The 24,194-nt window shown below is 54.0% G+C and overlaps 1 protein-coding gene across 8 annotated transcripts in view; it reads left to right on the top strand.

Moving 5' to 3' along the window:
• INPP4A (inositol polyphosphate-4-phosphatase type I A) overlaps positions 1-24,194 on the top strand; it is a 148,597-nt gene that overhangs the window by 21,218 nt on the left and 103,185 nt on the right. The window contains exon 1 of one of the 8 annotated variants that reach the window (XM_027128880.1): positions 6,208-6,516. The exons of the other annotated variants lie outside the window; for them this stretch is intronic. The gene's annotated coding sequence lies outside the window, so the exon portion shown is untranslated. Of the gene's footprint in view, positions 1-6,207; positions 6,517-24,194 lie in introns of those variants that run through there. 8 annotated transcript variants of the gene reach the window in all.

Raw genomic sequence — 24,194 nt, 5'->3', positions numbered from 1 at the left:
CCGGTGTAGGCCTGGCCTCTGCCCAGCCCTCAGGTGGACAGCTGCTTGGCCTCCGGGCTCTGGTCTCCCTCTGACTCCCTGGCTCCAGGCCCAGGCCGGCCCCTGCCCACCTCGCCGAGTCTTCCCTCCTCTCCCAGCTGCGCAGGAAGGGACCTTGTGTTGTTAGGTTTCTTACGCTGACCTTACTGAGCACTTGCTGTGCGCCAGGGCCTGTCGGCTCAAGACGGGTGACGCACGTCCCCTGTCACTGATTTCATGAGCCACCCGCCCTCCTGGAGCCTTGCTGAGCGCTGGCTGCTGTGCACGGCCTCCTCTCATACGCCCTGAATCACACGTGTCTGTCCTCCCATTTTGCAGGTGAGAGAACAGGGGCGCAGAGAAGTGAGGCCGCCCAGTGGTCAGTGGCAGAGCAGGACTCACAGGTCTTTCTGTCCACAAAGCCCCTCACAAAGTTACGCCAGGTAGGCCTAGCCCAGTGATAGACCAGCCACCAAACTCACGGGGTGACTGGGGTGGCAGCAGGTGACAGTGCCCTCCTGCATCCTTTCTGATAGGGGCCCACAGTCTTATTCCCATCTCTCTCTCTCTAATCCTTGTCTCACAGCCCTGTGTGTACTCACCGCGGGTGCCTCGTACACCCCTCCTCCCCCCTGTCTGTTTACTGTTCCCCACTCCGTGAGCTTGGCCTCTCCACCTGTGTAGCTCCGTTCTCCTTGCCCTTCCCTGTTTTAGCGGTTAAACCTGAGACCTGCCAGCAGTGCTGGTGGCAGTCCCACGTGGGGCGGTGGCTCGGAGGGGAGACCCAGAATCATCAGCGTTCCCCCCCCTTGGCAGTGAGCAGAATTCTAGGCTCTTCTCAGCCCCGTGGACTCACTTCTGTGGACTTGATGTAAAGCTTCTCTTCCTGAAGTAACAGCATTTTTGCCTATATCCGCACCAGACACTCACATTTAGATGCACATGTAAACCCACACTTGATTCTCTTGTATCATTATAACATTTTTCTTATTTTAAATTGGCAAAAGAACAAACCTGTTAAATAGACATTTGCCGCTTAGCTTGGAATCTTAAGTCCCGTCTTAATGGTGATTTTATATGAAGAGAAATATTCTCTAGGTTCCAAGTAACTTATACATGGGCTTTTGGAAAGCAACCTGTTGGTTGAACTGCCCATAAGTTTACCTTCACCTTTGTGGAATTCTAGAACTGAGATTTAAAACTTTTCATCAGGGATAGCGCTTTGTTTATTTTCTAATGCAGTGAGACCATGAACTAATGTAACACGTGGTCACTCTGAAGTAAGGGAGATAATAGTAAAATTTTGAGGCTGGACAGTAAGGAGGTGAGAGCCTTAGAAACCCCAATTTTGATGTCTCAGTAAAGGAAACAGAAAATTTAAAGGTGCTGCCAGGGAGGGAAAAGGAAGGAAGGAAGGAAGGAAGGGGAATAAAACGCAAACCGGAGTCAGTTCTGTGCAGTGAGAGGCCGGCGGCTCACATCTCTGCTCTGAAGACCTGTGGCGTCTCTCTTTTCATGGTCTTGGTCCTGAACCCAGCGAGACTTCAGTTTGTAAAGGTGAAATGCCACAGTCTGGATGGTGCAGGACTGAAGTCTCCTGGGTTCGCAAGGGGACATAGTTCAGCTGAGACCAGACGCAGAGCTCATGGCTGGGCGTTGAAGGCCGGGGAGACCTCATCACTGCAGACCCCGGTCACTGGGGACTCGCCGCCTGGGAGGCTGGGCGGATGCCTCCTGAGGCCTCTCTGGGACGCAGAGAAGGAGCCTTCGTGACAGGACAGACGTGGGAATTCTTGGGAAGAGGAACTGTTGGGGTGGGTGTGGAGTTAGGGAGGGAAGTAGAGCAGTGATGGGAGGTCCCCCGCCCTGGCCGCATATCACACTCACCGGGGGCTTTTGAGGAGCAGGGAGGCCTGCTTTCCACCCCCTTACCTCCACCGGAGGCCAGTAAAGGAGTGGGGGGTGGAGCCAGCCAGCATTGACATTTGTCACCTTTTCCACTTGGTGATTCTAAGTTGCAGCTGGGGTGGAGCGTGCTGGGCCCCAGAGGTTTAGAACTTGGGCTTTTGAACTGAACCAGTCTGTTTTGAATCCCCGCATAGCTGAATCCTCTTCAGCACCGAGCCCCAGCCCTCCCCACCTCTCGGAGGCTGCGAAGGTAGGTGAGGATGTGCCGAGCACGGCGGGCTCTGCTGGGCGCTGGGGGCTCGTGGGTGATTGTCTGATACGGAAGGGCCGGTGGCAGAGGGCCTCCTTGTCACTTGGTAAAACCACAGTCCTGGTTACGGCTGCTTCTCAACACGGTGGGATGTGGCTGGAGAGCCCACGACCACGTTGGCGGGTTTCCGAATTCACGGCCGCAGCGTGACTGGGACCATTTGGCACCCAGAACCTGGTTCCCCACCATCCTAGACCAGGGGTCAGCCAGCTTTTCCTGAGAAGGGCCAGAGAGTGAACATTTGGGGCTTTATGGGCCGTGCCAGTCCTGTCACAGCACCACTGAGCTCTGCTGTTGTAGCGCAAAAATGGTCAAGGGCAGTAGGCAAACAAACGGATGTGGCCGTGTTCCAATAAAACTTTATTTTACAAAAGCAAACAGTGGGCAGGACTGGGCCCTGGGGCCGCAGTTTGTGGATCCCTGCCCTGGACCATGATTTCACACTTTCTCCTCAACCTCACCGCACCCCGCTCGTGGCTGCTGGCCTTGCCTCCAAGGTACTGCGGAAGCCAGCACTCCTGTGGACTCACCAGCCAGCGTCTGCACCATTCGCCCGGCCTCTCAGCCTCCCATCGCCTGTCAGCATCAGCGCGTCATCCCCACGTCCTTGAAGCCTCTCCCCTCGGTCCCCAGCACCCTCCCTCGGGATCGCCCTCCTGTCTCCCTCCTTGGCTGATTTCTCCTCCTGGCGTTGCCGGGGCCTCGTCCCGGGACCTCTGCTCTTCTCTGCTTGCTTTGCTGGTGCTTCACTCTTCACTTACAGGCTGGCGACTCCGAAACACACTTACCCAGTCCAGACGTCTCGCCTGGATCCTGGGCCCTTCTAGCCACTGCCTTCCTGAGAGGAAGCATCTCCGACTGCACGTGTCCAAAACCAGACTCGGGCGCGGGCCTCCTTCCCCACCTCCGTGAAACGAAGGCCCGCGCGCACCTTCTGCTTCTGTCGGTGAAACCTCGTGTGGTCCCTGACACTTCACTGCCCGTATCGGCTCTGTGGGAAGTCCTGCCGCATCTTCGGAGCATAGTCACTCCTCCTTTCTGTGTGTCGCACCTTTGCCTTCATTACTGCACCGTCTGCAGGGTGCCCGCTCTCCCCACGGCCGCCCTTGCCCCATCACTGTTTCTAGCAGAGCCGCCGGAGGGGGCTTCATTGAGCAAAGTCAGACCAGCTCACTCCCCTGCTCAGAACCCTCCAGAGGCTTCTCACTTGGGTACAGCAGAGGTCATGAGGCCGCACGTCGCATCCCCCTTCTCCTCCTCTTGTCCCTGCGCCAGCCTCAGGCTGATGGCCCTGGCCTGCCCTTCTGCCTCTTCCCTCAGACATCTCCATGGCGTACTTTCTCTCATAGTATCTTTGGGCCTTTGCTCAACTGTCCCCTTCTTGGTAAGGCCCATCCTGCCGGCTGTATGTAAAATTGGGTCTCCACCCCTCCCCCACTTTGCCCAGCAGGCTCTGCCCCGGTGGCCTGGGCAGTCTCCCTGGGCGCCTTAGGACCGTGATGTTGGTGCAGTAGGGGCCCTGCACAAGGCCCGACGCCCAGGCTGGCGTTTCCAGGGCGTGGCCACGTTGGCAGCAGGCGTCCTGTGAGTGGGTGCACCCCACCGCCAAGTGCCTGGTGTGGTGATGGAGGGGGTGGGGGACAGCTACGGGGAAGCCCTGCTGTCTTCTTGAGAGCGAGGGCTACTTTATATTTCATTAAGGGCTCAGGATTTATAGCCACAAAGCCTTCTCAATGACGTTGTTGATTACAGTCCTGTTCCTCTTAGACATGTAAAGGGGTAACATGTAGGCTGAGGCTGTGAGGTGCTAACCCATCTGGCAGGGTCAGTATCAGACTAACTGCTGCACAAAGGATTTGTGGCTTCCACAAAGATTTCCTCAACTTTTTTTCTTTCCTCTTTTCTCTTTACTTTTCACTTGAGATTTCAGAGGACTGCTTTTCCCTTTGTCGCGTCCCTGGATTTTAAGGAGCCCGGCTCTGGGCTGGGTGTTATAGGCATGGAGAGCTGGCCAGGCACAGGTGTGCCCCATCCCGGGTGCCTACTGGCCTCCTCACCGCCCTCCCCCCCAGGCCCCTCCCACAGCAAGGAGGGGAGCAGTGCGGCTCACTAGCCACTGGTTCTGAGCGGTAAGGGGGCGGAGGGCACGCCTGGTGAGTCTGTGTCCCTGAGTGGATGGCCTTTCCCTTCCCTCCATCTGGAGGCACGGTTGGAACCGGAGCCCAGAGCCTCACCCCTGCACCCGTGGTGTTGCCTCTGGTCAGGCATGGATCAGGGCTGTGCTGTGGGAGGAGCCGGGAGACGTTTCCAGAGGACCCTTCATGGGCCGCCTTTGAATAGGTTTCAGTGTGGCTTTCATTTTTGTGACAATCCACTCCCTCTGTGGTCTCAGAGACCAGGATGATTTGGGCAAACTTCTGATTTGAGGTCACTTCAGAACAGTTTTGGCCGTGGGTGTTACACATGTGCTCACAAGTGTTCACGAGTGTGCTCATCCGTGTGTCTGTAGCTTCTCCTGGACGGCCAGCAGGAACCATGCCTGACCCCAGTCCTGTGAAAACACTGCTTCGTTATTCTACAGTCACTACGTGTAGGAGAAAAGAACGGATGACCCTGTGGGGATAAAATAATTGAGTCCGAAAAGCCTTTTTTTCCTTTAAACTTGGCAATCTCGCTAAGCTATCAGCGGAAAATGTGGAATTATATAATAGGTGGGAGTGTGTTTTTTTTAACTTGCATTTGAGATGTCTATGGTGTCTTGTCATGTGTGGAATCTTTCTGTTAGGCCATCTGAGAAGTTAAAACTGGAGGAAGGCGAGGTTCTTCTGCACATAAGCCCTCCCGTGCTGTGGCTTCTCCCAGGCTAAAAGCCTCAGGTTGAGCTTTCAGGGACCGGGGACAGAGCTAGGTGTTTGTTTGCTAAGTGGACTGTGTAGCCTTGAAATGCTTTAGCCCAGTGGCCCGCAAACTTTTTGAAAAAGTATCCCGTAAATGTGGAAGCTCCCCAAGATGTTGCCCCTGTTCATGGATCTGCCCCTGGCCTCCAGAAGCGCCCGGGCACCCGCAGTGTGACTACCGTGGAGAGCAGGTTATAGGTCTGGGGTTCACCCCATGCGGGCAGGCTGTGACCGAGGGTCTGGCCCGGGGTTGGGTGATCGAGGCAGGAGCCATCTCCTGGATGGCTCTGGAAGCTCTGGGGTGGGAGAGGGGGGGCTCCCGCTGACTGTGGCCTTGGTGCTGAGCTGGTATCTGAGGACCAGCTGGGCTTGTTCCTCTTTCCCTGCCCTGTGAGGAGTGTGTGGGAACCGAGAGTATCGACTGGGCTGTGGGCAGCTCCAGCAAGGCCCCTTTCTCCATCTCCTGTGTGAGTCCATTTTCTCTTTCTCTCCTCCAGCCAGGCTTATTTCTGCCCCTCCTGGGCCAGCAGCATTGTCTCCACAGGCGGAGAGCTGGGGGGCCTTGGTGGTGGTGAGCACGAGCCCCGGGTGGGGTCCCTGGTGAGGGAGGAGGGTGCCAGGTACTGGCTGGGCTTGAACCCAGCACCTCCCGACAGGTCCCTCGAAGCTTGTGCAGAGTAGAAAGGTCAGGGACGCGAGCATCACACAGGTGGCGGCACCCAGAGCCCTGATTCTTGAGATTGTTATATACTTTGCACAGTTACACACTGTGAGGGCATTACTTAACCTGTGGCCTCATTCAAACGTCACAGGAGTATGGAGGGAAAATCATGGCTCCCCTCTGGTCTTTCTGCTCCCCTCCCTGGAGGCCTGGCGTTTCTGTGCATGGCCCCGGTGGCACTGTCTGTCCCATCTAGATGTATGTTTCTGAAGTGTGCATTTGTTTACCAAGGCTTGTTTGGAAAGCCGTGTACACGGGGTTATGAAATCACTTGTGGTTTTCATTTCAGCCTCCTCGTACTTCCCTCTTCGTATTAGTAGAATCTGGTATCACCTGGCTGCACTCAAGATCAGCCTGTTGCTGGGTGTCCACGGAGCAGCGGAGAGGGCTGCCTCCCGGCCTTCTAGGTGCTGCCTGAGGTCTGTGGCAGGTTTCGTACTTTTAAGCAGGTCGCCCACACAAAAGGGTGTCCTCCAAAGGAGCTGGAGTTGGAGGTGTGCAGTGCTGTGTTCTTTATAACGTGGAAATACCGCAGAGATCGAAGTGCCTCTGAAGAGCCCTGGGTGCAGGGAGCTGTGACTGGTACTGCCTGGCCCTGCACTCCACAGACATCATGTCGAAGGCCAGGGCGGATCAGTGGCCAACCCAGGCTCTCCTGGCTGGTGAGTGACAGCCAAGACTAAATGAGGCCCCTGACCCCAGGCCTGGCCCCTTTGTATGCTGCAGGGCCCCGGGAGGCTGCACACCCAGCCGGGCTGCAGTCACCCCGACGGTTTGCAGCCCCTCTTCACATTGTGCCATCAGTATCCGCCTAAGTGAAGTGCAGGAAAATCAGTTTCGTTATTTTATAGTCATTTTTTAAAGCAATCTGTTTCACTGATAAAAAACATTTCCAAATAATTTTTCTTATGTACTGAGTGTATCTTGGGGCACTGGGGATGCAAAATGTGAGTTTTTCTGTCATTTAATCGTTTAAGAAAAGCTGTTTGGGGCTCCTTCAACGGGTCAGCTTTGTGCTCGTTAAAGATGAAAATGACTCAGTCCCTTAAGGAGCTCAGGGGAGACAGGGATCTACAGTGTATTAAAGTTTTTTTCTTTGTGGTTTCAAGAGGACTGTGTCATAAAGAGCAGAGGGTGTTTATTTCTGGCCAGGAGAAGCTTCACAGAGGAATTGCTATTTAAATATGGTCCTGAAGCGTGAGTACGAATTGCCTGCAGGACAAGAATCAGGGCATCAGGGGAGGGACAGCCCGAGCAAAGGTGTGGAGGGTGCATATTTGAGAGCCTTAAAGAAACAGCCTGCGGGTGTGGTCCTCAGCACGCTTGGGGAAGGTAGGTGGGCTAGCAGGCCCCCCACCCCGGGGTAAAGGACCTTGGACTGTATCCTGTTTGTGCTGAGAAAGCCAAGGAAGGGATTTAAGCCAGGGAGTTATTTAGCCCATCAGATTTCCAGGTTACAGAGAGCCCACTAAAACCCCATGGTTCAAGTACCAAAGTCATCTCTCTCTCCCGACTATTGAAACTCAACTCTTGTTCATCCGGGATGACAGATGAGATGGGAGAGTGAGGCTAGGCCTTGGGCAAAGCAAAATCACTGATAGCACCGAAGGAGTCAGAACTTAGTACAAAATGAGTTTCATCTGCTTAAAATTGCGTGTTGAACTTTTACAGATATACTGTTTTTATACTCTCAGCCTCAATATTATACGGCACGACTGAAAATGGCCACGATAGCCTGTGCTCAGCTGTGGCGGACCAGGCCGCGTGGGGCAGGAGCTCTGCAGTGCACTCCCTCCCCCCACAACTTTCCCTCCCCAAGGTGGGGGGCCGGGGAGCAGCGCTCCCCGTGGTGGGGAAGGACGGGCCTCTGTAGGGGGCCCTGTGTGTCCCCCTTGGTTGCCAGTAATTCCGGATAACAGTGCGGAGTGCACTTAAAACTTCCCCCCCCCCCCCCCCCCCGCAAGTGCACTGTCTTCTCATTGTTTACACCAAGGCTAATCCACAAATGTTTAATCCACCCCCAGGTGGTCAGGATTTGAAGGCAGAATCTTACTAAAATCAACTCCAAATAGCGTTGTGGTAACCAGCCTTCTTTGCAAGAGACTTTGCCCATGTTTCTCTCTTTAATATAATGAGTCAGACTTGCCACTTGAAATATTTTTAATCACAAAACTTTTCAGAGACGTTAATTAGAATGGGCGCATAGGATAATGAGGATTCATGGCGTAGAAACTTCTTTAAGAGTGTTGATAGGTCCTGGAGCTTGAGTTGGTGCTTGTTCAGAGCTAGGTTAGATAGAGAGCACCTGGGCTTCAGGTCGGGTCTTGCGGGGATGGACGCACGTGCTGGTGCTGACTCACTGAGCTCTAAGCTCTCTGTGACCTGCTCCTGGCTGGACTCGCAGTCGGTCTGCACGGCTCCGCACTGAGTGGAGACGGCCATGCTTGCCTGCACCCCGGGCCTCGCCAGAGCAGGGACCCTCTCCGGCTGGGCTGGATCCTGTGCTCTGGGGATAAGCCTCCCCTTCTCTTCCCTCCCCTCCCCACAGGTGTCCAGTCCCCAGCCCCAGAGTCAGGGTGGCCCTCACCGTGGCACTGTTGCCCTGCTCTGAGTACGTGTGTGGGGAGGAAAGGCTGAAGCGGGAGCTCTGCAGAGGGTGGGGTTCCCCGAGGCCTCCGGCTCTTCAGAGGGGAGGGGGCCCACCCCCGAGTTCCCGGTTACCGAGGTCATTTCCCTGGTGCACCATCACCCGGGCATGGTCACTATCGCCTTCCCTCCCTTCCTGCTGTCCACAGATTCTCATAGGGCTTCTCTGGCCCATTCTTTTCCTGGCCAGGTTTTTTTTTTTTTTTTTTTTTTTTAATTAATTTATTTTTGGCTGCGTTGGGTCTTTGTTGCTTGCTGCTCGCGGGCTTTCTCTAGTTGCGGCGAGTGGGGGCTACTCTTCGTTGCGGTGCGCGGGCTTCTCATTGCGGTGGCTTCTCGTCGCGGAGCATGGGCTCTAGGCGCGCGGGCGGCACTCGGGCTCGGTAGTTGTGGCGCACGGGCTTTGTTGCTCCACGGCATGTGGGATCTTCCGGGACCTGGGCTCGAACCCGTGTCCCCTGCATTGGCAGGCGGATTCTTAACCACTGCGCCACCAGGGAAGTCCCTGGCCAGGTTTTTAATGGGGACTTTGAATAGATTTATCAAGGCCTCATTTCCTGCTGTAAACTTCCCGTGTTCTCTGGTACTTAGAGCACCTTCCCTGCTGTCCTGGATCCAGTGGCTTGGCCTGAGTGCTTCCAGGACCTTGTTTCTGAAGGGATAGAGGAGATCCCGGGCCTTGGGGGCGTCAGCTGGGCTTGGTAGCCGGGCTTGGTAACGTTTGCTGGGGACAGTTCATGGGGCTGGCATCATCTAGCCCTTGCAACAGCCCGAGGAGGAGGTTGCTGGTTACGCCCACGTCAGGGGAAACGGAGGAGCAGAAGGTGAAATGAGTTCCCCCTGGCTGTGCGTAGCCCTCTGAGAGGCAGAGCCAGGACTCGAGCACAGGTGGCCTGGCCCCGGGCTCTGCCCCTGACCACGAGGCAGGACCCCTTCCCGGGACAGGATGCAGGCTGTGCAGTTGCACCTGACACCCGCACCCACGCCACCTTGACCTCTGTCCCGAGCGGGTGCGGTGGCACGTCCTGGTCATCCTGCCTGGACTGGGGAAGCTGGGGCCCCGCAGTGTCCCAGTTCTCAGTGAGTGACTGCTCCAGGCCCTGTTTCCAAATTCTAGGGGCACTTTTGCTGTGGCCTTTCTCTGTCCGCGATGCTGGAACCCGGCGTTCCCAGAGCACAGCCCCACGAGCGAGGATTCACCACATCCTCCATTCAGTGGGCTCTGCCTGGCCGGGACCTCCAGGACATCGCTGGCGTCTTGTGGGAACTGCCCTCCCTCTGTGAGAGAGTAAGGCCGTGGCAGCACCGGTCCCTCCTTAGGGACCGTCCTTTCAGCCCAAAGCTTCGGCGTCTGCCGGGTGGGGGCTTTCTCCCCCATGCCCACCTCTCCCCACCCACTGCCCGTCCTGCCGAGACCACAGCTGGAGGCCTCGTGACTTGGAGGCCGGACCTCACAGTGGCTGGGGGCTGCGCAGGAGGATTGGAAGTAGAGGGTAGAGCCCGAGTCAGGAAGACTCAGGCGGCCGTGTTAGCTCTTGGGCCTCAGTCTCTTGGTCCTCGAACTGGGGCTGCGGTAGGAGGTGGTTAAGCGGCATCTCCACGCCCTGCAGCTCCTATAACCCTCTGTTAGTCCTGTGGGTCTATTTTGTGGCCCATTTAGGAGCTGCCTTTGATCACTTCCTAAAATAGGATGTGCTGTTTTGGACGTTGCTGTCGGTGAGAGGGATGTGTGTTTAAGCTAAAATAGGCTGTACTTTTTAATTTGCGGGTGTTTCCTTTTTCTGTGTCATGCACACCGTGTTTAAGTCACAGTGTCATAGTGTCCTCCCTCCCACCCGAGAGGACAGCCCCAGGCGGGTGCCAACCCACAGACCCAGCTGGTGAAGGCCTCCCGCCCGCGACCCGGGACTGCTCCAGGTCAGGAGGCCTTTGACAATGTCTGTTCTTTGTCCGCTGACCCGAGGACAAGGTCATTTGCCCAAGAGCCTGAGGGGGTCTGGGGTCTAGACAACTGAGGGCCTCCCTTGCAGGCCAGCTGCTGAGTGGTTTCCCTGGGCTGGGCTGGGCTGTAGTGAGAGTCCACACGGGGACGGGCGGACCCCAGCCCCATTCTGGGTGAACTGTGGGCAGCTGTCAAGTGTTGCATGTACACACACCCCACACCGCATGCGCGCGCGCGCACACACACACACACACACACACACACACCCCACACCACGCACACACACCCCACACGCACACCCTTGCACCAGATGCGGTAACCTCTCTTTTGGCCTTTCTGATGGTCACCAGTGGCTGTGAAGAGGGTGCGGGGTCCCGTAGGGGAGGGTGAACTGGGGGAACTGGGTGAGCTGGGTGGGAGTGGGAGGCTGGCAGGGACTGCTGAGGGGGACGCGGCTGACTGTTCTACTCTGCCTGACTCACTCTGCGTTCAGTCCTGCTGTCACTGAACGTGGACACAGCCCACATCCTGTCTTTTTGCTGCAGAGCTGATTTGCAGTTTTTTGAAGAGGGAGGCCTCTTCGATAAAGAGGGAGGGAGGTCTGATTTTTCGTAGAGCATTAGGACTTAATTGGAAACAGCTGTGCAAAGCTTAGGGCCTCTTTCTAAGACAGCAGACTAGAGGCAGCTTCTGCAACAACTTCAGTGCCTGCGAATCACCTGGCAGGCCTGTTGCAGGCTCCGCCCTCAGGGAGCTTTAATAGGTGGGGCGCTTCCTACAAGCTTCCAGAGGACGCTGATGCTGCCTGTCCGTGGACCGTACTTCACGCCGTCCTGGAGCCCTTGGTCCTGTTCCACCCCCCACTCAAGGTATTAGCTTATTTTTATCACCTTCTCTAAACTGGGCTACTTCTTGTGGTGCTAATTGATAGCAGCTCCAGTTCCAGGAGTGCGGGGAGGGCTTCTTGTGCCCGCTCTAGTTGGCAGTGACTCTGATGGGGGTGGGGAGACAGAGTCTGCCGTGCTCTTGCCAGGAGCTCGTGCGTGTGCCTCGTGTGACCCCCCCAAGACTACGCCACCACAGTGAGTTGAGCAAGGTGTCAAAATCCAGGAGCCCTGCTGTTTCGCTGTAAGAATTACACGCCAGATCTAGTTTACGGAGCCTCAGAGATCGATGAATGGTCTGATTGGTGGCATCTCAGCTGGTTCGTCCCTGGTCTCAACCAGCTTGTCCCAACCACTGGGACCAGAGCCATGACCCTGCTGTTTATGAACTAGGATCTTCTCAGGGGTTCCAGGAGGCCTGTCACCCACTGTGTCTGGGACCAGGCAGTATGGCTGATGGCGGGACGCCACGTGGACAGAGCGTGTGAGGATGAGGAGGTCCCCGCTGGTTTACCTTGTCTGATACATAAAACGTCATCAAGCACCAGCTTCTCTGAAACGAGTAACCGTTGCAAATGGGATTTGGACAAAGGATGACAGACTCGTTCTCCCGTCCGCCCAGCCCAGCCTCCTGGGTTTCTTGTTGGCCGCCTGGCTTGAGCTTCTCCCATGAGATGGTCTTTGGAGCGCTTCAGCCTGACCCTGGGCTGGGCCCCTTCCTCAGGGTCTTCTTCGGGCTGGATCTGGATCTGAAACTGCCCCCAGGCCCCAGTGTGCGGGCCTGAGGAATTGCCCCCAGACTGCCCGGTGGGGCTGGGGTGCTGCCCCCAGGGGGTCTTGCTGAAGAGCTGCCCTCCTAGCCCCTGCCCGCCCTGCTGCCCTCTGGCTGAGGGGCAGCCCCTCGCCGAGCCACTCAGGCTCTGCCCCAGCAGAAAACCCTCCTCCCCGTGTTTGCAGGGCACCAGGTGGAGCCCCTCGGAGGGGTCCCGGCTCTCTCGCTGTCTCACCCCCAGAGGTGGGCTCATGTGCTGGGCATGGTGCCAGGTGTCTCTAAGGAGCAGTTTGTGACTCCCCAGCCACCTGATGAGGCTCCCTAATCAACCCGCTGCAGATGAGGAAACTGAGGCCCAGAGAGAGAGGAAGGGAGAGCCTGGGCATTGACCTAGGGCTAGCTGGGTCCCACTGGCCTGCTGCTAGCTAGTCTGATCGTCACCTTTCAACTTCAGAACTCTTTGGAGGTGGGGCTCCTCCCAGAACAGAGTTTAGCCAGTGGAGTTTTCCTGCATCTGGTGCTTCCATTGCGAGGTTGTGGGTGTTGCTCGGTGTCGCTCAGTGTGAGCCCTCTCCCCGCGGAGAGGTCAGGGGTCGTGAACAGCAGGGGTTGGAGGGGCCTCTGGGCACCTGGTGGGACCCTCTGAGTTGTGGGGAAGATGTCTTCCCCTGACGTGTTCAGGAGGGAGGGAAACTGCATGCCTTTCCCCAGAGCCTCAAAGCGTTTTGTGTATCAGAGCCAGCTCGGCCACTTGTCAGCCAGAACCTGTTTGTCTGCAGTCGTCTCTTCTGATCGCCGGCGGCTACTGGATAACCCAGTGGCCTGGAGACGGTGTTGGTTTCTTCATGGAGCTGCGTTTGGCTGAATGTTGGCCTGTGTTTTACCCGACTCACGTGGGTTTGGGTATAAAGATTCAGTGACACCATTCCCATGTGAGGTAGTGCCGCCGTCCTCTGTGTGGAGCGATCTCATTACACTGAGCCTCCAGAACACACTTATGGAGGCTTTGCTGTATCTCCAGGTGATCCAGTGTCAGCAAGCAGGCTGCTGTATGGGGGTGATTCTAAGCATTTGACTCTTCCCCCAGCGGGCTGTGCCTTGTAGAGTCCCAGGAAGGTGAGGGAAGCGGCCTCAGCCCGCAGGTGTGCTGCTTGCTGGGCCTGAGCATCTGGTGGCTGGTCCCAAGGGGGCACCCTGCCCACCTCCGCCTCCTCTGGGCTGGGCGCTTTGTTTTTTGGTGAGAGGTCTCGTCATCAGTACTTCTTGCTTTTCCTTTTCCCTTTATTAGGAGTCTGCCACATTGGAGTTAGGCTGTGATGTCCTTCCCTGGATTAATAGCTCAACGTGGTGTTTAAATGTTCTAAACTTTAAAAACTTGCAAAGTTTAAACAAGCTGAAGCAGCGTTAAAGGAAGTGGCACAGCAGGTGATGTGAGGGAGCCTGTGTTCTGGTCCCTTTCCTCTCTGCCTTTACACCTGCAACGACTACGTTAGCACGTTTTGGGGCTAAGCCTTTGGAGGTCTGGGTAAAATCCCCCCAGGGGCCGCAGGTTAAATCGTTCCATTGACCATCCTGGACAGGTGTGGTTTACCTCATTAGCGTTAAGTCACGGGAGGGACTTGATGGATGGCAAGAGTCAGTCACACCTGGTGCAGGGGGTGAGGGCCCTACAAGGAGGGCGGGCTGGTGGGGGGCAAACATGAGAGGTGGGCCCCTCTAGATAGGTGTGACCGGCTCTCCTGGAAGGGAGCAAGGGGCAGGATGTGGGCAGCTGTGAGGTCCTGCCCCCTCCCCCCGCTCGTCATCCTGCCTGAATGGGGATGTCTCCTCAGTGGGCTTCTCATGGGGGCTGGATGCCAGCAAGCAGCTAGTCAGTGCTGACAGTGGGCAGGTGTGGGCGACATCCAGGGATGTGATCAAAAATGACAGGCGCACACCCTCCCATTTAAAAGAAACATGCAGCCTATGATCTCTAAGCTGTAGAAAAGATTTTTATTTTGCTTACGTTGCTTTTTTGAAAAGAAAGATAAAAAGATAAGTCAAACTAGAATGCAGATAGTGGTTTTTGATATTCTTTATTAGGTTTTATTGTGATAAAACGATTTAGTAGGTGCTACTTTATATGAAAAAGCATAGGAAGGCTGATAACGGTGGATTTCCACCCGGCTTAAGACATTTTCATTTCCAGTATAGTTGAAACTACATACCTTCACCCTGAGGTTACCGTCAGCTTCAGTTTGCATTTTATTATTTCCATCCGCTCAACTCTTTGTATTTTGTGACCCAGTCTTTACACATTTTTGTGCTGGGAGATGGGAAGCAAGTTACTTCTCAGTTTGTCTTGTGACGCTTACGGTCAGAAACAGCTGTTGCTTGAAATGAGGCTTGCTGCTACCTGCCGCCGCAGGTGGTCCGGGAATGGTCAAGTTCAGGGTGGGGCCTGCGTGGGGCTGGGCCTGTGCATTATGCTCCCTTCCCTCTCTCATCCTGTTGCCTGCCCTGCGGCTGTGTGCCGGGGTGGGCAGCACCCAGCCTGGTTCCCAGTGCAGAGCACAGGCTGGTCTGTGTCTACCTCTGCTGCAGAGCTGGCTTCGCCTGGGCAGGCTCTCTCTACCCCAGAGCATGCCTAGGGTCTCCGCACCAAACACCTTGTCAGTAACATTGCTCACGAGCCCTGCCCTAACGATAGCAGCCTGGACCTGTTCTCTGTGCCCCCCTTTTCCGGGCTTTTCTCACCTTCCTATAGGCCGCTCCTCTCCTAGGGATGGTGTGCCGCCGGACAAGGCCTGGTGAACACATGTGTCCGACAGATGGACAGTCCGTGAAGTCTTTTCTTCCTTTCCACTCTCTGCCTGGAGCCTTTCCTTTTGTAAAGAAGCCCTTGCTTAGGGACTTCCCTGGTGGTCCAGCAAGTAAGACTCCGCATTCCCAATGCAGGAGGCCCAGGTTCGATCCCTGGTCAGGGAACTAGATCCCGCACGTATGCTGCAACTAAAAGATCCCACATGTCGCAACTAAGACCCGGCGCAGCCAAATAAATAAATCAATATTTAAAACAAACAAAAAAAAGAAGTACTTGCTGTCCCACCTCCGCTCCTTTGCAGACGCCCCTTTGTCTCCTCACAGTAAGTGCAACGTGGCTGGTTCCCCCATGAGAGCCAGAGGCCTCGCAATGGATGGATTCCTTCCTCTGCACAGCCTACATTTCTCAGCCGAGGTGGGCTTGGGGGTCCCTTCCTCCTTGACCCACGACGTGCCATCCTCTCTACCTCCTGTCACTGCCCTCTGGCATCACTCCGGGTTACCCCAGTCTCCAGAGATGACTGGGCAGCGGCCTTTGACGTCCTGTCACTCCGTGTCTGCAGGGCATGTGGCGTCACCAAGCCCTCGGCCTTCAGCCTCCTCTGCCGTGGTCGTTCCTGAAACTGCCCCCCCCCCCGGAGATCCCAGCCTTCCGAACGCCCACCTCCCTCCTGTGTGTGCCCGTCCTTGGCTCCCGCTTAGTCCCCGCTGGTCAGGCCCACGGGAGCTTCGTGTCCACTGGACCTGCGGTACAGGGCTAGCCAGGTCGCAGCCACTGCTCCAAGATCTGGGGGTCTGAGGTGTGACAGTTTTCCTGTGACTTGGGGATGGAGGAGTTGTGCATTCCCCCCGCCGCCCCGCCATGAGAGACGGGGGAGGCTGTGAGACATTTGAGGCAGAGCCCCTCTGGCTGAATCTGGAGGGATGGAGGGGAGGGAATCCTCCCCAGGAGCCAGGTGGGAGGGGAGGTCCTAAACCACCTCACATGGGCTCGTTTTTTCCAGTAATTAAAATTTTACATACTTATTGTAAAGGGTTTAGAGAAACATGGTCCAGGTGATAAAAAAGAAAATCACGGTACCCCGTCTACCAATGTTAACGTCTTAATACGTTTTCTTCTAATCGCTTCCATTTAGTGTGTGTGCGCTTCTGTGTATTTATATTGGTAGATCTTAGAGTTTTAGGTTTTCATTTGTCAAGTTGTTATAAACTCAGTAATTTCCATCTCAAATGCCTGCATGGTATCTCACCATATGACTGAACCGTAATTTACTGTTTCCCTGACGGACATTTAGGCTGCTATTAAATCTTGCAGTTCATGGTGTAAGGTACGTTAGGGCACAGGTAACGAGCTGCAGTGAGCGTCCTCTTAGCACACATCCTACCTACTGCCCCCCTCCCCCCACCCCAGTGGCCGAGTAAACTCCAGCTGCTGCACATCTGTCTTGTGGATGGGTGGCCAGGCCTATAGGGTGTGACCTCATTCCACTCAGAGGTCTCACCTTCCTGCTAACAGAGCCCCTCCGGCCACTGCTGGCCACAGGCTCTTAGCTGCTTTGCCAGTCAGTCTGTGCCTACTTAGGAGCTGGAGAAAACAGCCACGTGTTATCTTGTTTGTAGGACATATTTTAGGTTAAATGTTTAAAAAATGTGTGTGAAGAGTTGATGCAGTCTTGAAAATATGGTAGTCCTGCCACCTGGCAACAGCAGGGACTATGTTTGCAATTTAACGTTCAAGAGAAAAAGTAGGATGCTATACTTTAGTACCTGCTGATCTCATCTGTGTAAAATATGCAAATAAAAAAACTCTGACTTCAGTTGTGTGATTATGGGTGGGGTTTCCCCTTTACTTTCCAAACTTGCCGCAGGGGAACCATGGTGATAATTTTTTCAAGCGTCTGTGCTATCTGTCCTCGGCTGACTACAGGGTCAGATTCCTTGAAAACCCCCCAGGCGGTTCCTAAGGTGACTTGGCTGCCGGGTAGTTGGTGTGTGTCTGGTTGTCCCCCTGCGCTTGGGGCCAGCCGTCACTTCGGGACCAGCCATCACTTTGGGACCACGGCTGTAGCTCTTCTGGTGATGGGAGCCCAGCTGCGGGGTTCTTTGTTTTGTTGATTTCAGGGTATCAGCATCTTATTAATATGAAAGTGTTTTGCTTTTTTTTTTTTTTTTTTTGCAGTACGCGGGCCTCTCACTGCTGTGGCCTCTCCCGTTGCGGAGCACAGGCTCCGGACGCGCAGGCCCAGCGGCCATGGCTCACGGGCCCAGCCGCTCCGCGGCATGTGGGATCCTCCCGCACCGGGGCACGAACCCGCGTCCCCTGCATCGGCAGGCGGACTCTCAACCACCGCGCCACCAGGGAAGCCCTGTTTTGCTTTTTAAGTGAGAAATTTGGAAGCTGTTTCATTCATCTTCCTTTGAATATTTAATCCAGAGTTTTGTTATTATAGTAGAATATACTCTTTTCCTGAAGTAAATCTGTAACTGAGAAAATAGAAATCTGTTGGAAACACCTCGTCTAAAGTACTACAACATGCTGATTGCTAACCATCTACATGAAATATTTCTCTTCATAAAATTTTCAGTTCTATCGAAAGGGTTACTGCTTATTAAAACAAGGGGAGGGAGGCCTGTTGATGAGAAAGTTAAATTAGAAACAGTACTGTTGAGAGGTTTTGAATCGCAGCCTTCAGGGGAGGTTTGCTATAGTCCCGCTCCGCGGACCACGGCAGCTTTCCAGAGTCCCTGGCAGGCAGCTCCTCTTCTCCTCATTGCTCCCTACGATGGAAGGCTCAATTTCTAGCCCTTTCTCCTTTCTTTCTGGGTATCTTCATGGGGTACCGTAACTGCATTGATGGGTTTATGTTGTTGCCTGAAGTCTCAGTAGTAAATTAGGCTGAGTTTAATGGAAATGCACACACACTGCGGGCGCTCGTACAAGATGGTCTAAGAATCAGATGTGTCCCTGTGATGTTTGTGAAGCAGCAGAGGTGCTGTGAGTCCTCCTGGGATCCTAAAAGTCTAGGAGTTATGGCCCATCTTCCTCGGTGTCCAGGCCAGTCTCTGTTCTCTTGTTTTCTCTCCTCCTTTCCTTGCCCTTGGTCATCTTCTGAAAGAGGAGACTCTTCCACTTCTCCTGCCTTTCTCATCAGCCTGTGCATCCCTCCCCCCAAGGCCTCCAACAGCGTGGAGACCATTGGAACCACCAGCGAGCCAGAGGAGGAGAGACCGGCTGAGGGCAGGCAGGGCTCTCGGAGTTGCCCAGAGGCCCTGCAGTGTGGGTGGGCGAAGCAGGCCCAGATCACAGAGCTCTTAGATCACTGGGTTCCTGAGGATGAGTTACGTCAGAGGAATCTAGGAATAGAAGTCAGTTCTTAGAAGGCTGGGTTGTGTGAAGGCCAGGGCAGCTGCTTCTCGGGTGTCTGTTTGCTCTACCTATGATGGCCTCTGCCTGAAGGGCCTCCTCCTGTGAGGAGTCTGCACCAGTGATCTCAGCCAATGGCAGGAGGTGGGCAGGGGGAGACTGGAAGCTGAGTCCTCTGGGGAGAGAAAATATATAAAGTATAGCTTTCCATGTTTGCACTTAAAAAAAAAAAAAAAGGAAAGGCTAATTGATTCAGAGCCAAGGTAATTTATTTTATTTATTTTTATTTTATTTAATTTTTTTAGATGTTGGGGGTAGGAGTTTATTAATTAATTTATTTATTTTTGCTGTGTTGGGTCTTCGTTTCTGTGCGAGGGCTTTCTCTAGTTGTGGCAAGTAGGGGCCACTCTTCATCGCGGTACGCGAGCCTCTCACTATTGCAGCCTCTCTTGTTGCAGAGCACAGGCTCCAGACGATGTGCAGGCTCAGTAGTTGTGGCTCACGGGCCCAGTTGCTCCACGGCATGTGGGATCTTCCCAGACCAGGGCTCGAACCCGTGTCCCCTGCATTAGCAGGCAGACTCTCAACCACTGCGCCACCAGGGAAGCCCCCAAGGTAATTTAAAAGAAATGAGCTTTAAAATTTTAGAATAGTTTGAGATTTACAAAAAGTTGCAAAGATAGTAGAGAGTTCTTCCATACTCCCCCCTCACCCTCCCACCCAGTTTCCCATATCGTGAACATCTTACCTTGTTGTGGTACATTGTGATACATCAGTCACAACTAATGAGCCAATACTGATACATTATTATTAACTGAAGTCCATACTTTATTTAGATTTCCCTAATTTTTATTATTATTATTTTTTAACCAAATGTCCTTTTTCTGTCCTAGAATCCTATCCGGGACGCCCTGTTATATTTAATTGTCTTATTTCCTTAGGGTCCTCTTGGTTGGGAGACTTCCTCAGACTTTCTTTGTTTTTGAGGACCTTGACAGTTTTAAGTAGTGATGTTCTGGTATTTGTAGAATGGCCTTCATTTTGGGTTTGTCTAATGTTTTTCTCATGATTGTACTGGGGTTATCAGTTTTGGGAGGAAGACCACGGAGATGAAGTGCATTCTGGTCACATCCTAGCAGGGTCCATACTTGATCACCTGGCTGAGGTGGTGTTTGTAACGTTACACTCCCCACCTGCCCTAGAATGTTCTCTTTGGAAGGCAGTCACTACGTGCAACCCACGGGTATGGGGTGGGAGTTAGGCTCCACCCCTTTGAGGTGACAGGGTTATTTTCGTAAATGGTTTGGAATTCTTCTGTGTGTGAGATTTGTCTCTTCTCCATTTATTTATTCAGTCATTTATTTATAACAGAATGGACTTTTGGATATTTATTTTCTACTTGGGGTTATAATTTAGTACTAGGTTATTTATTTATTTTGTTGCTCAAATTGTTCCAGCTTTGGCCATGGGAGCTCTTTTGGTTGGCTACTGTGTCCCTTTGACCTACCCCCATTATTATGGGTTTTTTAACTGTTTTTTTTTTTTTTTTTGCACTATGAGATGCCCCAGGCTCATCTTGTACATTTCCTGCCCCAGCCCTAGAATCTGCCATTTCTCCAACTACCCCTCACCCCTTTTATTGGAGAATTGCATTAAAAACCAAGACCCCGGCACCGAGTGGTTAAAGTTATTGTAATTTCAGTGTCTGTGTACTCAACTGAGGAATAAAAGCAAAACACATAAATAGCGATACTAGCAAGAAATAACTGAAAATCTCCATTACCAGCTCTGCCCCTTCTCAGGCTCCTCAGACACAGTTTTACGGTTGTAAACCTGATGTGCACCTCGTTCTGAGTCCTGTTTCTGGAATCGTCTCTGTAGTGGTGATGCCTTTATGCACACACTCTTACCCGTTCACGGTGGAGATGCAGTAAGTAGGTCTTGGAATAACTAATTCCTGCACCTTGAGTCCTGTAGTGGCTCTTGGTCAAAAGCCACTATTGAAAAAAGAACTCGATGGAAGAGAAGTTTTAGACACATGATGAGCTGTGTAGACAGAAAGCCCCACTGAGCCCCTTAGAGAGAGAGGGGCTGCTTGAGGCTGGGGTCTGGGGAGACAACTAAGAGATGGGGTTGGAGCTGGTCCGGTAGGTGGAGTGGGTGGGAGTTGTATTGTGGAGGCTACAAGTGCAGGGGGGCCGAGTGGAAGCCTTGCACCCCACCCTAAAGACTCTGGAGCCTCACCTTTAGGAGAGTGTGTGCATGTGCATGCATGTGTGTGTGTGTGTGTGTAAGTGATGTCTTCTCTGGCTCTCAGCCACACTGGGAGGCCAGATCAGAGCTTGTTGCCTTAGCCCCTTGTGGGGTGCCAGTGGGAACAGAGAGAAGAGGGTGATGAAAGCAGAAGTCTCAAAGGAAGAGGCAGCGCAACCCAGCGACTGCCCAGCGTGGTTGATGGTTGGGAAGCCGTGTCGGGAATGTCTGAGCTCCTGAGAACGGGGGGCCCCAAAGGGAGAGGATGCAGGAGAAGCCAGTTCTGAAGGGGGACATGGGCTCCAGTTTCAGCGGGTGCCAGGAGTCCGGGGCTGGTGACTCACTGACTTAATAATGCTGGATTCGGCCTCCAGAGAGGCCTTGCGGCCGAGGGGAGGGATCCGGGCATCATCTCCTGGATGGCTCGGTGGCTGAAAAAGTCAGGGTGCAGGAGGGTGAAGGCACACACCGAGGGCGAGGCCCGGCCTGCAGCCTGTCCCTGTCCCTGCCGTTGTCCTGGCCGTTGGCAGAGGGAGCTACTCCTCGTGCCGGATGACCGACGCGCATGGGGTCGCTGAAGCACCAAGTGGGAGCTGCCGTTCCACACCGTCTCCTGACGCCATCAGTACTGGGTGGTTTAGGGTCTTTTTTTTTTTTTTTTTTTTTTTTTAGTATTTATTTTTTTGGCTGCATCGTGTCTTAGTTGCAGCACACGGGATCTTCATTGTAGCATGTGTGGTCTTTCGTTGCAGCACGCGGGCTATTTGTTGCGGCGCGTGGGCTTCTCTCTAGTTGCAGCGCACGGGCTTAGTTGCCCTGCGACATGTGGGATCTTAATTCCCTGACCAGGGATTGAATCTGCGTCCCCTGCATTGGAAGTGCGGATTCTTAACCCCTGGGCCACCAGGGAAGTCCCGGCTTAGGGTCTTTTGTCTTGGGGCTTCTGTGTTGCTGTGCTGGAACTCCTCTGACAGTCTCATTCTGAGGGAATTTAACCCTAAAGCTCTCTTCTTGGCGGAGTGAGCCCTGCTCCTCTCCTTCCTGAGTCTGAGAGGACGCTTGAGAATGTGAGCCCCGCCCCTGCCCCCTGCCACGAACTACGGGTGGGACTTGCTTCTGGGAGGGAGATGGTGTGGGGGACTCTTTAACTATTTGGTCTGAGTTTTTGTCCTTGGAAGACACGGTATATTGTATAGGGTTTTTCCATCATCCCTGCATGCAGCCACCAAATTCTGACTGCCGTTTCCGCTCCTTCTGTGTGGAATTAACATCTTTGTGAGATCCACGTGCCCGTGGAGTGACGTGGACAGTGTAGAAAGGCCCGGGGGGATGGAGCTTACCCAGAATTCCTGTGTCCCTGCAGGGGCTGTGGTGATGGGGAGAAGTGCTCCTGTTCTGGGTGTATCACCGGGACTTGTCGGGGGGCTGGGTGTGGAGGAGGGGGAGGGTCTGAGAGAGGAAACGGGGAGGACGCCATGCTTTGGGCGTGAACCACCTGGAGGATGCTGATGCTGAGATGGAGAAGGCTAGAGGTGGAGAAGCAGGGAAGCCAGGGGCGGCGCGGACAGCCCCAGAGGGGTGAGGACGTCCTCCAAAAGGGCTGGGTTATTCGGCTGGTTTCCTTTTTTCTGACTTGCTGCTTATCACACGGGAATCTCTAAAAAGTAGATGGTTTCAGAAGCAGTACTTGGCTCTGGAGGATGGAGCCCATGTGGGATGAGGATGCCCGCATGGGAGGGTCTGGGCCCATCCCGCAATGCTCTTCTCAGTCGGGCCGCACAGAGGTACCCCAGGTCCCTGGCCTGCAGTGTCACAGTTAAATACGGAGGAAGAACTTGAGTTTCGGGCCAGGCAGTTTGGCCCGAACTTCACTAAACTTCACTGGTTTAGTATGAGGTACTTCCGGAGGCATTTGTGGTCTGGTTCAGTCCCGACCCCTTTATTGCCCTCGTGGGAATGCCTTCCTTCCTCTCGTTCTGTTTGAAACTGGGATTCCACAACTCCTTGCCCTAGAATCACCGTTAACCTGTGACACCAGTGCCTCCTAGTAGACGAGGTGGGAATCTAGGGCGCCCCACCTCCTGCCCCTGTCGGGGGCGACAGCAGGGTCGGGGGTGGAGAGGCTGTGTCTGCAGCAACCAAAGACCAAACACATCGAGGGGAAACATTTGGTCCTTTGGGTGTCAGAACATGCCATGAAGCGTTCGTTTTCCAAAATTATTATTTTACCGTACGTGGACTCCTTCTACTTAGAACAAAATAAAACACTTTCCAAAGAAGAGAAGCATTTTAATGCCAACTTCTTAATTAAAAAAAAATTACGGTGGGGAAAAATAAAATGAAGTTGCATTTCTTTATGGCGATGGAGAAAAAAATCAAAGCCCAAACTGTGTCAGATAGACAATAGCAGTAAGGATGAGTTCTGTCCCTATCTAATTGCAGCTGAGAAAACAAAACATCAAAAACAAATTGTATTTCCACAGGGGAGTGGGAGGTGAGCTTTGTGTATCCCACTGGATTTTCACCCAGTGGGTAGTCATGTGTCAGAGCCTGGGTGTTTTTACACTTGGGGTAAGGCCTCTGCTTTCGCAACTGATTCGGGAGGGTCTCATGAGCCCCCAGCTGCAGACCCAGTGCCAGGCGGGGCCTGGGCAACAGAAGGTAAACCAAAGTGCCCTGGAGCCCTAAGGCCTCACCCAGGGAATGCTCTCTTTGGAGTGTTCACACACACTCACGCATGATCTCATCTGGACGGTTTGGTTTGCAAGCACCTTGGCCAGGGAGAAGCAGCAACTTTCAGTCAACAAGAACACTGAAAGCTGCTTAACCTGACTGCAGATGAAGAGAGCGAAGCCGGCGTCACGAGTAGATGTAGCTGGAAAAGGAGCAGCGGGCCGGGTGCATTTCACGTGGAAATAAGCCGCCCTGTACCCCCGATGGGAGGCCCCTTTGTGCCCAGTCGCAGCCGTGCTGAGTGCTGTTCATACTCTTCCCCGCACTGCAGACTGGACGGCAGCCCCAGGGCGCCCAGGTCAGGGACAGGACCGGAGCTGGGGGATGGGTCTCTTGTTCAGAAGAGTCCTTAAAATCAGGGAAGAGTGTAATACGTTTTACAACAGTTTTCTTCTAGTGTGGGTAGCTTTTAAAACATTGCCCCCCACGTGATCTCTCACTGGCCAGAAGCAGCTGCCAGGGGTCCCCTCCTGGAACATCTCTCTCCTTGTGGGAAGGGCCAGGCCCTGTTGATAGGCTGTCCTGGGGGCCGGTATATTGCGTCCTTCCTCACTGTCTCCCTTCATGCTCCTAGAACCTGTCCTGTCTTCAGATGGCTGGGAGGAGATCTCAGAGGGGTGTGCGGGCAGGGAGCCGGATCCCCGTGATGCCAGGGGGCCTTCAGGGATGACTCCTCTGGTGTGTTCATGAGGGTGAGCACCGTCAGGTTCCAGGGGAGGTTGAGGCAGGGGCTTCTCTGGAAAGGGTACCTGTGGGGCCTGTATAGGAAGCATAACCCTTGGACCTTTTGGCATCTGTTTAATGTCTGGAGGGACCTGTAGGGGAACCTAGCCCAGGAGGGCCCTGTCCAGAATAACGTCAGTTTGCTAAGTACTGACTTTGGGTACGTTTCGTACGTTATAGACGGGGAGTCTGGGGCTGGAGGGGGTCTCAAGTCCGGTCCA

Source organism: Aethalodelphis obliquidens, unplaced genomic scaffold (genome assembly GCF_003676395.1).
Source record: "Aethalodelphis obliquidens isolate GAN/ISIS:26980383/991018 unplaced genomic scaffold, ASM367639v1 scaffold35, whole genome shotgun sequence".
Classification (NCBI taxonomy): domain Eukaryota; kingdom Metazoa; phylum Chordata; class Mammalia; order Artiodactyla; family Delphinidae; genus Aethalodelphis; species Aethalodelphis obliquidens.
The sequence above is the reverse complement of the archived record's forward strand: the minus strand, read 5'-3'. Positions and strand labels throughout refer to the sequence as shown.